General features: G+C 44.1%; 2 long non-coding RNA genes across 2 annotated transcripts in view; one reads left to right on the forward strand and one right to left on the reverse strand.

Moving 5' to 3' along the window:
• LOC309375073 overlaps nucleotides 1-11860 on the forward strand; it is a 28392-nt gene extending 16532 nt beyond the window's left edge. The window contains exons 2-3 of the long non-coding RNA XR_014170798.1: nucleotides 9526-9708; nucleotides 10394-11860. This is a non-coding gene — a long non-coding RNA (uncharacterized lncRNA). The remainder of the gene's footprint in view (nucleotides 1-9525; nucleotides 9709-10393) is intronic.
• Nucleotides 1-13147, reverse strand: part of LOC309375068 — a 605268-nt gene that overhangs the window by 500746 nt on the left and 91375 nt on the right. The window lies entirely within an intron of this gene.

Here is a 13147-nt window from a genome sequence, read left to right on the forward strand (position 1 = left end):
GTAACTGAATATTGGAAAAATGTGGAACTCAGACAAACTGAAATTGAGAAATTCACCCAACCCTGGCTGGACTTTATGGGAGTTCAGCAACATGTGGAGGGCACTTCATTAACTACCATATTCTAAAGGATGACTGAAACATGCAAAAATAGCATTTCCCTCAGACTTTCCCCAGACTCGACCTAGGCAGGGGGGTGGGCTGGGGAATAACATATCTGTGGCCAAACCCACCATTGAGGACAAATGAAGGTTTCTCTCCTTACCCATAGCGTGAGTCAGTTTGATTTAAAGAGTTGTGAGGAGTAAAAGAGCTTGTTTTACACACTCTTCTAAACTTTAATTGCAAATGCGTTTATTTCTGCAATTGATTTTGCAGTCTTCTGTACAACTGTTTATGGCAGTGCAACTAACCTTACAACAATATATTAAATTATTTCTAGTTTCTCACTTGATTGCCTATAAAAAAGAAAAGAAAAATGAATTAGCCAATAATGTTTTGCAAGCACATTTCTTAATAGATTATAATTACCCTATTTGTTCACTTGGATGTATTGAAACAAATTTGTGGAAATGGAAATTTAAGGCTAGCTAAAGTGGATGGATGTACCCTTGGTCCATTTCTTCAGAATTTTCCTGGGTTGGTAAGAGGGGAGATGTCAGGGCTGTGAGGAAGGCACAGGTCAGAGGGATGATTGAGACTCAAGGTACAACCAACTTTTTCATTTAAAAAAGTCAGAACACAATAGAGTTCAAATAGACTAAACCTCGCAGGCAGGTGTAACCTACAGTGAGAAGGAGGGACCCCCCTCTGGGCCTGTCTGGTCCATTGCTCAGCAATGTGCAATGCTCTTGTGTTCTCAGTGTGAGGGGAGGAGAGCTCGCTCTAGAGCAGCATTTCTCAACCTGTAGGTCCCCAGATGTTGTTGGACTACAACTCCCATCACCCCTAGCTAGCAAGGCCAGAGCTCAGGGATGATGGGAGTTGTAGTCCAACAACATGTGAGGGCCCACACGTTGAGAGCTGCTGCTCTAGAGTGACCAGCCCATTGCTGTGAAACTGAAACAGTCCCTGACTCCTCTCTGTCCTCTCTTTCAGAGTCTGTGCTCACAATGAGACCCTCAGCAACCCCACTGTCCTTGAATGGCTTTCTTCTTCTGACTCCCCATGCTCACTCATGCTTCCTGCTTCTACCACCTCCCAACTTGTTCCCTCCTCCTACTGGTCTCCAGCATCCTACTACCACTCTCCTGGGTCTAAGTCTTCTTCCTCTGAGTCGTGCCTGGAGGGTGCTTGGGCAGGCGGCACACACCACTCTTCCTCACCCAGCCAGTCCATGAAAGGAGAAGGTTGGAATGGATCACCATAGGCCAAACTTTCCTAACCTGGTGTTTTGGACTACAATCCCCATCATCATTGGCCACGTTGGCTGGTGGCGATGGGTCCAAAAATCTGAAAATTTGTTCTTAGTTTACAGCATATGGTTTGTCTGGAGGAGATCATGGGTTGAGCCAAACAATGACATAACCCTGGTTGGTGCAGCAGCTGAAGGACTGTGGGAGGAACTCAGCAGCCTCTCTGGGAACTCACATAGTCATGTTAAGCCATAGTTTGTGCAAACTGAGTCTCTGACTGTATAGCCCATGAAGGGTTGCCTCTGCAATCCTACTTCTAATCCAGAACACCTTTGTCATCTTAGGTTCTATCTCCTGCTATCATGTCATGACTGTTGCCATGTGGCCCGTGACAGGTTTTCCCTTAATGTGGCCTTCAACAGATAAAATGTTGCTCACTCTTGGTTTATAAGGGGAGTCACACTCATTCAGATTAAAGAACTAAGTAGAAGTATACAGAGCTATGCAAAATAATAATAATAAAAATAAAATAAACAAACTCTTGAATGGAATAATTAAATGGTCTCTGGGAAGGTCTAGCTGATATTCTAAGAGCAACTCATCACTTCTCACTTTAATGGACTAAACTGCAGGTATAATTTATAAAAAATTTAATGGATCTAACGGAAGCTATTTCATTATTTCAACGAGCTCCTAAAATATTGCTGATGAGTAGATGTCATGTTGCTACATAAAGCTGGCGTTCAAAAAGCAACATACTGCTTTGCAGAAAAGGATAGATTTATTTCACATTGTTTTATGTGTTTTATAGCAGTTTCCAGAAGAAGAAGAACTTGGTATCAATTTGGGCTTTTTTTTGTTTTTAACAGAATGACCCCAGTCATTTTTACAGTGCACCAATAAAGTGAGGCTGCATTAGGCAGAGAGCCACTGACCCACACGTTTCAGTTCCTGGCTAAAGTATTGCCTCGGCGGTCTTCCAAAGCATAAATGTAGGTGCCAGTTGCAGCAGTGAGGTGCCAAAACAACCAACCAACTCATGCCCTAAATTGCATGAGAATCTCAGTACCTTAAAGGGAGAGCAGGGCCCCTTTGTCATACAAGGTGGTCATTTACACATCGTCAAGAGAGAGGGCAATAATTTGCCTAAAATTTGCATATTCTCATATACAGATGTAAGCTTAGAAATTGGGGCTACAATTTTGTTAGAAATATAAAACATCTTGTCATACTGGAGAAGACTGTGCCCCCCTGACCTTTGTGCCTGCTAAGTTTGCTGTCCAATTGCTAGCTGTTGGTGGGAAAATTCAAAGCAACTGCTCTCCTTTCTGAGAGTTGTTTATCTTTAAATTGGACTTGGAGCAGACAATACTTCAAATAGAGTTCTCTGTCAAATAGATCTTTCTCCTCTGAGACCCCATCAAACAAAACACTGTTCTTTGTAACATGGGATTCACAGCCACCCAATTTCTGCATGTCCGATCTGATGTATTCCGGTCAATAGCCAGTGTGTGTAGTGGTTAGAGAAGATGTAGGGAACCTTTGACCCTACAGGTGTTCCTGAGCTACAACTCCCAACACCCCATGCCCATTGGCCAATGGCCATGCATGCTGGGGCTGATGGGAGACATAGTTCAACAACATACGGTGGGCCAACAGTTCCCAACTCCTAGGTGTGAGGGTCAGACTAGGATCTGGGATACCAGGGTTCAAATCCCCCCTCAGCCATGAAGCTAACTGGGTGACTTTGGGCTACTTTGTCTTTCAGTCTAACCTGCCTCACAGACTTGTGAGAATTTTAGTAGAACAAGCGAGGTCCCTACAGTCTGGGTGTGGGCAAATGTTGTGCCCATTTTCAAAAAGGTGGTGGTGGGGAGAGAAGACCCAGGTAACAACTGACCAGTCAGCTTGACGTCGATGCCAGGAAACGTCCCAGAACAGATAATTAAATGGTTGAACTGTGAGCAGTTAGAAAGACATGCTTTGCCTAGATGACCTTCAGGATTCTGTCCAACTCTCCATTTCTATGAGTCTATAGTTGTATATACAGCTATCATACTCCACCCCCTTGCTAATGAATCACTGACAGATGGCAATCCAACCTCCATTTAAAAGTCACCAGTGAAGAAGTCTTTACTACCTTCCGAGACAGCTAATTCCACCGTAGAGCAGATCTTACCATCTAAAAGTTCTTCCTAATGTTTAGTCAGAATCTCCTTTATTGTCATTTGAATTCTTTGGTTCAGGTCCTACTCTCTTGGAGCAGGAAAAAACAAGCTTGATCCATCTTCCACATGACAGCAATTCAGATCATTGAAGGGGGCTAGCATATCACTTCTCAGTCTTCTCTACTTCAGGCTAAACATATCCAACTCCCTCGACTGTTGCTCATAAGGCATGGTTTCCGAACCCTTGATCATCTTGGTTGCCCTCCTCTGCACATGTTCCAGTTTGTCAATATCTTTCTTAAACTGTAATGCTCAGAACTGGACACATTGTTCCAAGTGTGGTCTGACCAAGGCACTCTAGAGTGGTGGTATTACTTCCCCTGACCTGTACACTATACTTCTGTTGATACAACCAAGAATAGCATTACCGTTTTCTTCCTGCTGCATTATGCTGTGGACTCATGTTAAGTTTGTGGTCTACTAAGACTCCTAGATCCTTTTCACATGTACTACTGTCAAGCCAGGTGCTTCTTTCACATATCATTTTAACCCTGACAGAACATCACCAGAGTCCTATTGTTTCAGTATTTTATTGCTGATGCAGTCTTCAAATCTCCAGCTTTTTTTTCTTTGTCTTTGTCCCCTACCACTGCACTCAAATTCTAAGCACACTCCTGAATGTCATATATGCCTCTTTGATTAAGGTGTACAGCTGGCCAAGTCTATCAAATAGAGGATTATGGCGTATGTGAAGTCTCAATTGTAATAGAATCATAAACTACAGAGGAAACCCTTAACATAGCCTCATATACGGCTTATAAATTTTGCAGCACCCTATCAAAAGGAGAACAAGAAGGAAAAGCAGGCTAGGCACACACACACACACACACACAGCTGGTGCTCTGCTTTCTATGCGTATTGGAAGCCCAAAACCTCTCTCCTGAAAAGTTATGAACAGAAGAGGGTATTTATTTCCATATGTGATTGACTTCAATCTGGCAAATACATACCAGGTGTGCATGGAGGAATGCAATAAAAAAGGCAACTATATAAACTTAGGCACCATCTGCCTGTATGATTGTACAGGCACGGCTTCCTCCAAAAGAAGCCTGGGAATTGTAGTTAAAGGTGCTGAAAGTTGTTGGGAGACCCCTATTGTCCTAACAAAGCTACAATTCACACTCTGGGAATTACAAATCGTGTAAAGCCAGGAATGAGGAACCTTTGGCCCCCTTAGAAGCAGCTAGACTCCAATTCCCATCAGTCCCAGCCAGCATGGCCAATGATCAGGAATGGTGGGAGTTGTAATTCAGCAACATCTGAAGACTCACAGGTTCCCATCCCTGTAAACTTTGATGTAAACTTTTCCAATTTGTAACATATTCATTGGTTGATTAAAACACACGGCAGCCATCTAGAGCATATTGGAGAAAGTAGAGCTGGTGCTGTACATGGTGCCACCTAAGTTGAGTAGACTATGCCACCTCCCCCTGCTCTCCACGACTGTCTCCTCCTCCCTGATACTTCTGCTTTCCCTCTTCATCCTCCTCTTCAACCACTGCTTCTTTTATTCCCTGCCCCTGTCACATTGTTTTTTTTTTTTAAAGTAACTTGCTGCCACCACAGGGAAGTGAGGATGGTAGGAAAAATCCATGCCAAACTTCTGAGCATCGGAATTTCCCCAGCGGACTCCTTAAAGATGAACTTACGCTCAGCCAAAAGCCTTATTGAGCAAAGATTAGCAGACATTGAAAATCAACACAACCTCTCCGGGGTGGGGGTGTCTGCTCCCCCAGGTATCACGGAATAACCCCACCACTTGGCCTTCCATCATACATGTCATCTCTTTCATCTGTACCACACCGACTTGCATTTATTCGTGCAAGGTTCAATGTTTTTCCATCGAACCTGCTGAGCCACAGATTTTCCAAGGGTTTGGTATCTCCACTATGCGAGTGTGACGGGGAAAGAGTTGAATCTCTTCCACATATAATGTTCAACTGTCCCCTACATAGCATAGCCAGGACTAAATTCTTGGATCCTGCTTTACTGCGCTTGGTTGGCAGGCCTGTTGAGTCACATGCCGCACTGCTTTTGCAGGATACAGATCCTTCTGTAACTCTGCAGGTGGCGAGATTCCTGAATGCGGTTATCTCACATACAAAAACCACCAAAAAACAACAACAACATCAAAAACTAATCGGACAGTTATGATGAGAGTGCATTACGGATCTCGTCTCCAGTTTTCCTTTTTCTGTGAACCGCCCCTTGGATCTTTCCGGGCCCCAAGCTGTTATTTGTCACTGCTCGATGACCCACCCTTGCATCGTGGTGTTCACCTTCTGTTGTTAGATATATGGGTCTTTATGCTTCTGTGCTCTTATGTTCGTACATACTTTATGGGCTAATAGCCGTATAAATAAAGAAGAGGATGGTACTTGGGATTCTCTTGGTGACCAAACCCATAATAGATCACACCTTTTCCTCAGAGTGAAAGAGAAAAGAGGAGCAGCAAGAAGAAGAGTAGGGGGTGAGTGATAGAAGTCAAAGAGCCACTTGGACCCGTTTCCGAAGAAAAAACAACAACTGGGAGCCGCAAAACCATTGCGGGGTATAAATAAAGTATTATTATTATTATTATTATTATTATTATTATTATTATTATTATTATCATTAATCCCGTGAGTCCTGTATCTAGCAGTATTTTGCTTTTGTCTTCCCAGTACCCACATGCATCACGCCAATTTTATTCCAGGCAGTAAGTACTGGTACCTTACTCAAGACTGGTTAACGTGCTGTAACTACCAAAGCCTGATTTCCAATACGTGCTTTCGCGTGTGTGGGTGGCATTTTAATCCACATTAGTGACTGACAAGGTGAAATTGGAGCAGGGTAGTGATTCCAAATCACCGCCACATTCAGAATAAAGGTTTGCCATCGACTGGTGTATTTGTCTCATCAGTATTGTAACAATTCGATTCGGACCATTGGTCCATCTAGCCCGGCACTGCCAGGCACTGACTAGCAGCGGCTCTGCAAGGGTTAAGGCAAGAGTCTTTCCCAGCCATATCTGGCGACCGTGAGGGTTGAGCACGGCTGACTAGCAGCGGCTCTGCAAGGGTTAAGGCAAGAGTCTTTCCCGCGCTAAACAGCCTCTCCCCAGCGAAGGGTTGCTCGCAGAGCACAAATGGTCACGTTCAGACCAATCCACAAACTCCTTACGTTGCGTTAGCGGCTGATGTGGATCGGTAGCCTGCAAATAGTTTAAACTGCCACTTCTTGAACAATAGACCCTGCGACAGGAGTAACCACTCTATTATGTCGACAAGCAAGGTCGAAGTTCCACTGGGATTTATTTGTTTGCTCCGGAGGAAGCGGTTTGCGGATCGTGGCCCTAATGCAATTCCCAGCTAGTTTCCCCATCCCAATTTAATTATCCTTATGGGATTTTTATGATTACCAGGAGCTTTCCTCGCCTTGCAACTGCCTCTCTGCAAAAAGTGAACACGTGCCTTGGGAGGAACGAGACTTCTTTAGAAACCAGCACGCTTTTTCGCGTGGTTGCCGCTGGTGCCAACCGGGGAGGCGCGGAGAGAGGAACCTATAACTTGATATCTTTTTCTCCGCAACAACTGCTTTTCGGAGAAAGCTCTGCAGAGCGAGCCGCTGAGCAGGCGTGAATCCGGCGCTCGGATCCCCCGAGCTCGGCTGGCGCGCCAAAACGCCACCGCCCGAAAAGGAAAAGTCCTCTGTCGCCTCGCCATTGGCTAGCAGGAACGGTCATGGCTTGCTATTGGGCAGCGTGGAGGGGAGAGCCCTCCTTTAGGAACGTACTATGGCTTGTCTGGCATTTTTCTCTCCGGGGGGGGGAGAAAGGGGTGGGACGGCGCGTGCCTCCTTTCCCCCTTTGCTGCTCGGAGCCGGACTCTCGTGCGCTTCGCCTTCTGCGCGCTAAAGTGGCAGCCAGATTTCGTGCGGAGGGAAAGCCTAGCCTTGTTTGCACAACCTCAAGCCAGTCAGCAACAATGAGTGAAAGGCGGCGCACTAAAAACAATGGCTCGCGGGGAAGGCGGGCGCGCGCCGCTCGGCCCTTGGGGAGCCTTCCTGCTGCCGCTGCCCTGCGCCCAACTCGCGAGGAGAGCGGCGCTGCCTTCTGCTCTCCATCGCCGCTTCACAGATGACAGCGACTGCACAGGAACAAAGGGAAATGCGCCTCCTCCCCTCGCCTCCACCCCGGAGCCGCGGCAAAGGCGTTAAAGAGCCGCATGCGGCTCCGGAGCCGCAGGTTGCCGACCCCTGCTCTAGAGGCATGCAATCTTCTGCCCCCCCCAGTTCACCACCTGAGCCATCTGACTTCGCCAGCCCTTTCTTGAGCTACACTGAGCCATTTGACTCAGTGTAACTCAAGAAAGGGCTGCTGGTTGTGTAAGGAGGGACCTCAGCTCAGTTGTTGACAATAAAACCTGAGTGTATTAGGCCCGAAAGGAACCTTGGGCACAGGGCAGGACTCCAGCTGCAAATCCTGGAGAGAGGCACTGTAGGCAATAGGGCACTAGAATTACCAATGGTCTCACCCAGCACAAGGCAGCTTCCTTTATTAATTGATTTACAAAAGTAAGGGTGGAGAACCTCATGCCTGAGGGCCAAATGCAACCCCCAAGCTTCTCTTTCTGGACCTTGGGACTCTCCTTGCACACCCTCTCACCAGCCACACCCCACATTGGCCCTGATTCACACACTTCTTTGCTGCTTTTGTTTGGCTGGGATGTGTCATTGAACTATGATAATGCCTCTTGCTTGCCTAGACAGAGCACAGAGAGGGGTGTGTGAGTGTGTCTAGAACCTACCCTACTGTGCAATGGCAAAACATACATTGGTTGCTCCAGCCACTGTTACCGCTGGATGAACACACTGCTGGCATATGTGGCCCTCAGGTGGTTGTACAGAAGGGAATGTGACCCTGGGACACCAGCACTATAAAGCAAACTGCAAATGATCGATTCTGGATTGTGTTTTCGGCACTAATCACAATGGCCAAGGGGCAGGGCAAGAGATGAGCAAGATTAAAATGCAATATAGAGCACCTTGTTAACCATAACAGGAAGGGAAAGAAACCTTGAGTTTGCTCTGTGGCTTTAATGAATGCACTGATGCGTCATGTTCCATCGCATTAGTAGACTTTGACAAAAGACACAGATGCACACATAAAGGAAGTTTGTAACCTTCAAGGTTGTGCCAAAGAATTAACAGAAAGAGAAGACAATGGAGGGAAAGTCAGTAAACGATTCACTACGGAGACCATTTAAAGCACAACACTTATGAATACATGGAAAGCTACCAAGGTGCAAGACCTTGAACATGATACCCCATAAAATTAATTAAAAATAAAATAGGTCCTCCTAACTTTCTCCTTTCCAAAGGGAAAAAAAGAAAAAAGACGACAGAGAGTTGTGCCCGAGAAGTTTGCCATTAAATCAAATATCCTGAGGTAATCCTGAAAGCATAGCATTAAACTGAACTCAAGTTATTTGATATTGGAAACCTGGAGAGGAGCCAAAATGGAGGCTTAAACTCCATTTTCCTTGGCTTTAGAATACACACAGGCAACACTGGAATTATTTCGTAGGCATGAGCTGCTGTCTTCAAGAGAACGCTGAGCCCATGTGAATCATTTAGCCGTCTGCAATATTTATTGTTTGCACTGACACTTGGATGTTAGTAAAAAAAATTTTTTTAGCACTGTTAAAAATAAAGAGGTAGTTCTAGTAACTTGATATGCATAGTTTTTGCACTTATGTTCTCAAATAGGCATAGTTTTCTACAGAGAAAGGGTGTGGCTCAATGGTAAAGCATCTACTTTGCATACAGAAGGTCCCAGGTTCAGTTTTCAGTGACATCTCCTGGTAGGGCTGGAAACATCCCAGTGTGAAACCCTGGGGGGCTGCTGCTGGTCAATCTAGACAACACTGAGCTATAGGGACCAATTGGCTAACTTGTTCCACAGGTGGCTGGTGTCCACTGAGGCTGGTAAGACAGAAGATAATGAAGTCAACAGGAAGTGAATCCAGAGTGATTGATAGGCAGAACCAAACAATTCTGTTTCTTTCTCTCCATACACCTGCCTAATTGCAACTTGGAGACTTAAGGAGGAGGGATCTGACAGCCGGTGTCACCACCTGGACGGGATGTAAGTAACAAGGCATGGGCTTGAGGTTGGCTGAGGGAAGACTGATGTTGGTGGGGAAGCACCCCACTTGCCTTAATGGATCAGCCATCACTGCTATCATAGCTGTTAACTTTTCCCTTTTCTTGTGAGGAATCCTATTCAGAATAAGGGAATTTCCCTTTTAAAAAGGGAAACGTTGACAGCTATGACTGCTATGTTCCTACATACTCTAGGAACTGTAATCTTGGCAGCTGTTGTTTTTCTCTTTTGTACTCTCTACACACCCACCATTTCAGAAGGAAAGGTAATGACCTAACACATCCAATGTTAAAAATGGAATTAGCAACCATGATGTGTGTTTTGGTTGCTTATTTTTAGTGGGGTAGAATTTGCCCTTTTTATTCTTGCTGGATGAATATCCTTATTATTGTGTTTTATTCTGTGTTGTGGATTTTCTATGTTAATGATCTGGAAGTTGCTTTGAGATTTTTGTAAAAAAAACAATAGGCAAATATAACAAATAATATGAAAAATAAGAATGGGTTTCAATATATTGTATGTGACCTTGAATGGACATTTGAGCCTAGAGAGGCAAAAATAAAATTTGAATGTAAATAAGTTACAATGAGGAAACATCTAATTTTCTTGCAATATTGAACACATCATCCTGGGAATTATTTAAGTATTCCTTTTCATTTTCTTCCAGGCATTCTATGTGGAAGGATGTAAAACATGTGGATGGGTGTGCCTACAAGAGGGCTGGCATTGAAGATTATGTGTGGGAAATGTCTGTGGGCAAAAAGTGGGGGTCCAGAAAAGAAGCAGGACCGTGAGTATGTTACAATAATAAATAAATCCCCAAATGAGAGGTAGGAGTACATCTTATGCAACAGCGAAGCAAAATAAAAGGAAAGGTTTTCAAATCAAAGCCAGAAGATTGTTTGCACTGAAAGTTCACACGGCCCTAAAGATCATCATCAACTTGTAAAACAACATGCCCTGCTAAACTTTATTTTGCAGCTTATCTGAAAAACAGCATGATTCACACTGCGAAGTGCACCATGAACAAATTTTCTTTCCTTAGAGAGCTCTGTGCATCATTCGTACCCCTGCAGTTTTTTCTATTCTCACCTCCAGATGACTTTTCTTTCCACACTGCTTCCAATAGCATTTATCTCTTTCTCTCTCCCCTCTATTTTTTATTTTTATTTTATAAAATCTCATAAAGTACATGTGTCAAACCATCCAGCTTTAAGAAATCCTTCAATTAAAATGCACAGAAGCACAGCAATGAGAAGCTGGTCAAAATGGAATGGAGAGCTGAAGTGAGAAGCAGCGGTTGAGAAAAATGTATGGTTGGTGATACAGTGAATGGGCTTAATTGAAATGCTACATGTTGCTAATGAGACAAATCTAATCCTGAAAGTATTTTCTTCCATTAAACATCACTTGAAAATAATTAGGAAGCTCTAATCAATGAGATGGCCAAGCACAGTGTCTGGAAAGTAAATTGCTTTTATGCTGCTGGAGTTATATGCCAGTTAAAAGTGGGTAGGCAGCAGAGGAGGGGTCTAATTTGGTGCCAGATTCAGGTTTTGGGGAACACTTGGTCAAGATGATATCAGTGAGTGGGTCTTCCTTGCTGTCTGTTGACTTGCCTGCTTTCTCTCAGCACAGTCTACCTGGTCAACGGGAGCAGCAAAGGCAAACAAAGGCACAGCCAGTTGGAAGTGATTGCATTTTTAATGGTTTTGATTATTTCTCTTTTGTGAGTTTTCAAAAACCGCTTCTCCATTGATTAGTGCTTCTGTTTCTGATTGTAATGGCTTAAGTTGTGATCATGGGCCAGTTCAGTTCCCACCCTCATCGAGCCTTTCATTCCTCCTGGCTTGTATATCCCCCTCCCTTACATGCATAAAGGATTGTCTTGTATCAGGGAAAATGCAGGAACTTGCAGTTTCAATTAAATATGGACACAAAAATGTGTTCATGTTAGGGGGGAAGCATTGAAAAATGGACAAAAATGTTTACTTTAGAGGAAGAGTATGTCCAAAAAGTATTCAAAATGTATATACTACAGAAAAAGAAAGTAAACCTTGTTTTGATACTATCTATGCCTAGGAGGAAAATGCCCACAATCACACAAAACAACACACATCTTGAAAGTTGCCATTATTACACCCCTGCTTCCCATGTTGGCACCTAGTAGCATGGAATAAGCATAATCTTTAGAGACCTAGCCAAAGTTTTAATGAAATCATTGCTAGGACTGGAAACCACTCTTTGGAAGGCTGAAGAGGAACCTCAGGCTGGGGTGTTTGTGATAAATACGATCCTCCAGACCTCTCTGTGTGGCTCTTGGGATTCTCCCCACACCACATCCCTCTGCAGCCCTCTTTTATTGCTTTCCCTGGCTGGAACATGTCCTTAAACTATGAAATGCCTCTTGCAGCTGAAGTGATATGCCTGTAGAAATGTCTGGCTTTCATGTGACCTACTCTACAAAGACTCAAGTCTGTTGCTCCTCCCAGTTTTTCCTCTGGCCCCACCCACCTTCAGCCCCTGGGAGTTTGCCCATGACGAATGTGGCCCTCAGGATGAAAAACTCACCTAACACAATTAGCAGGCTATGTTATCTCTGTCTTTGAGGCCACAAGGAGCGGGGCTATCCAATGACAGCTGGACATGCTTTAATACTGCTATAAAAGTCTCTGCTTGGAGTAAAATCTTTCTAGCCTTCTGGTCCAAATTGCTGAAGAGCAATTTCCACTGTGCTGTGCATTTCTCCATCGATTTATCATCCCCTTTAGAATCTTTACCTATCTTGGAACGTTCCTCCATGCAGGCTCTTTTATAACTCACAATAATGTGTTTATGTCATTTACAATGTGAGAAAAGTTTCAGTTAGAATAGTTTAAGAGTGCTGTTGTGAGATGAATGGAGGTTTACGAACAACATGCTACCTATTGTAGAATTTTCTGTCACCTACCCCAGACAAAATTTACAGGCAAGTATAGAACTTCTTCTGGAAGAAGCACTGTGGAACACAAACAACCTTAACTCGAGTTTTATAGATTTATTGAATATTTTCTGTCCCAAACTTCCTCCAGTCTGGAGCACAGGACAATGAACACCAAGAATAATAAATCCACAATATGTCAGTAAAACAACACTAAAACCACAAAATCAAATCAAATAGGATAGGCAGCGGCCATTATATCTGTAGCCCCCCACCCCCCAGAAAAAAATTGCTTCATGGATCAATTGCCTGGCCAAATAAAAATGTCTTTAGCCTTTTCATAAATATTGCTACAGTGGGGGGCAGACTGAAAATCACTTGGAAGGGTGTGAGCAGTTGTGGGTCAAACACCAAGAATTTACTATCTCATGCCATCACCCTCCTAGTCTGGGGTGCCCCATGCCACATAATCAATCTCAAGATGTGGTGCATGAACACCAT

This window comes from Podarcis melisellensis (genome assembly GCF_964234715.1).
Source record: "Podarcis melisellensis genome assembly, chromosome: 8".
NCBI lineage: Eukaryota > Metazoa > Chordata > Lepidosauria > Squamata > Lacertidae > Podarcis > Podarcis melisellensis.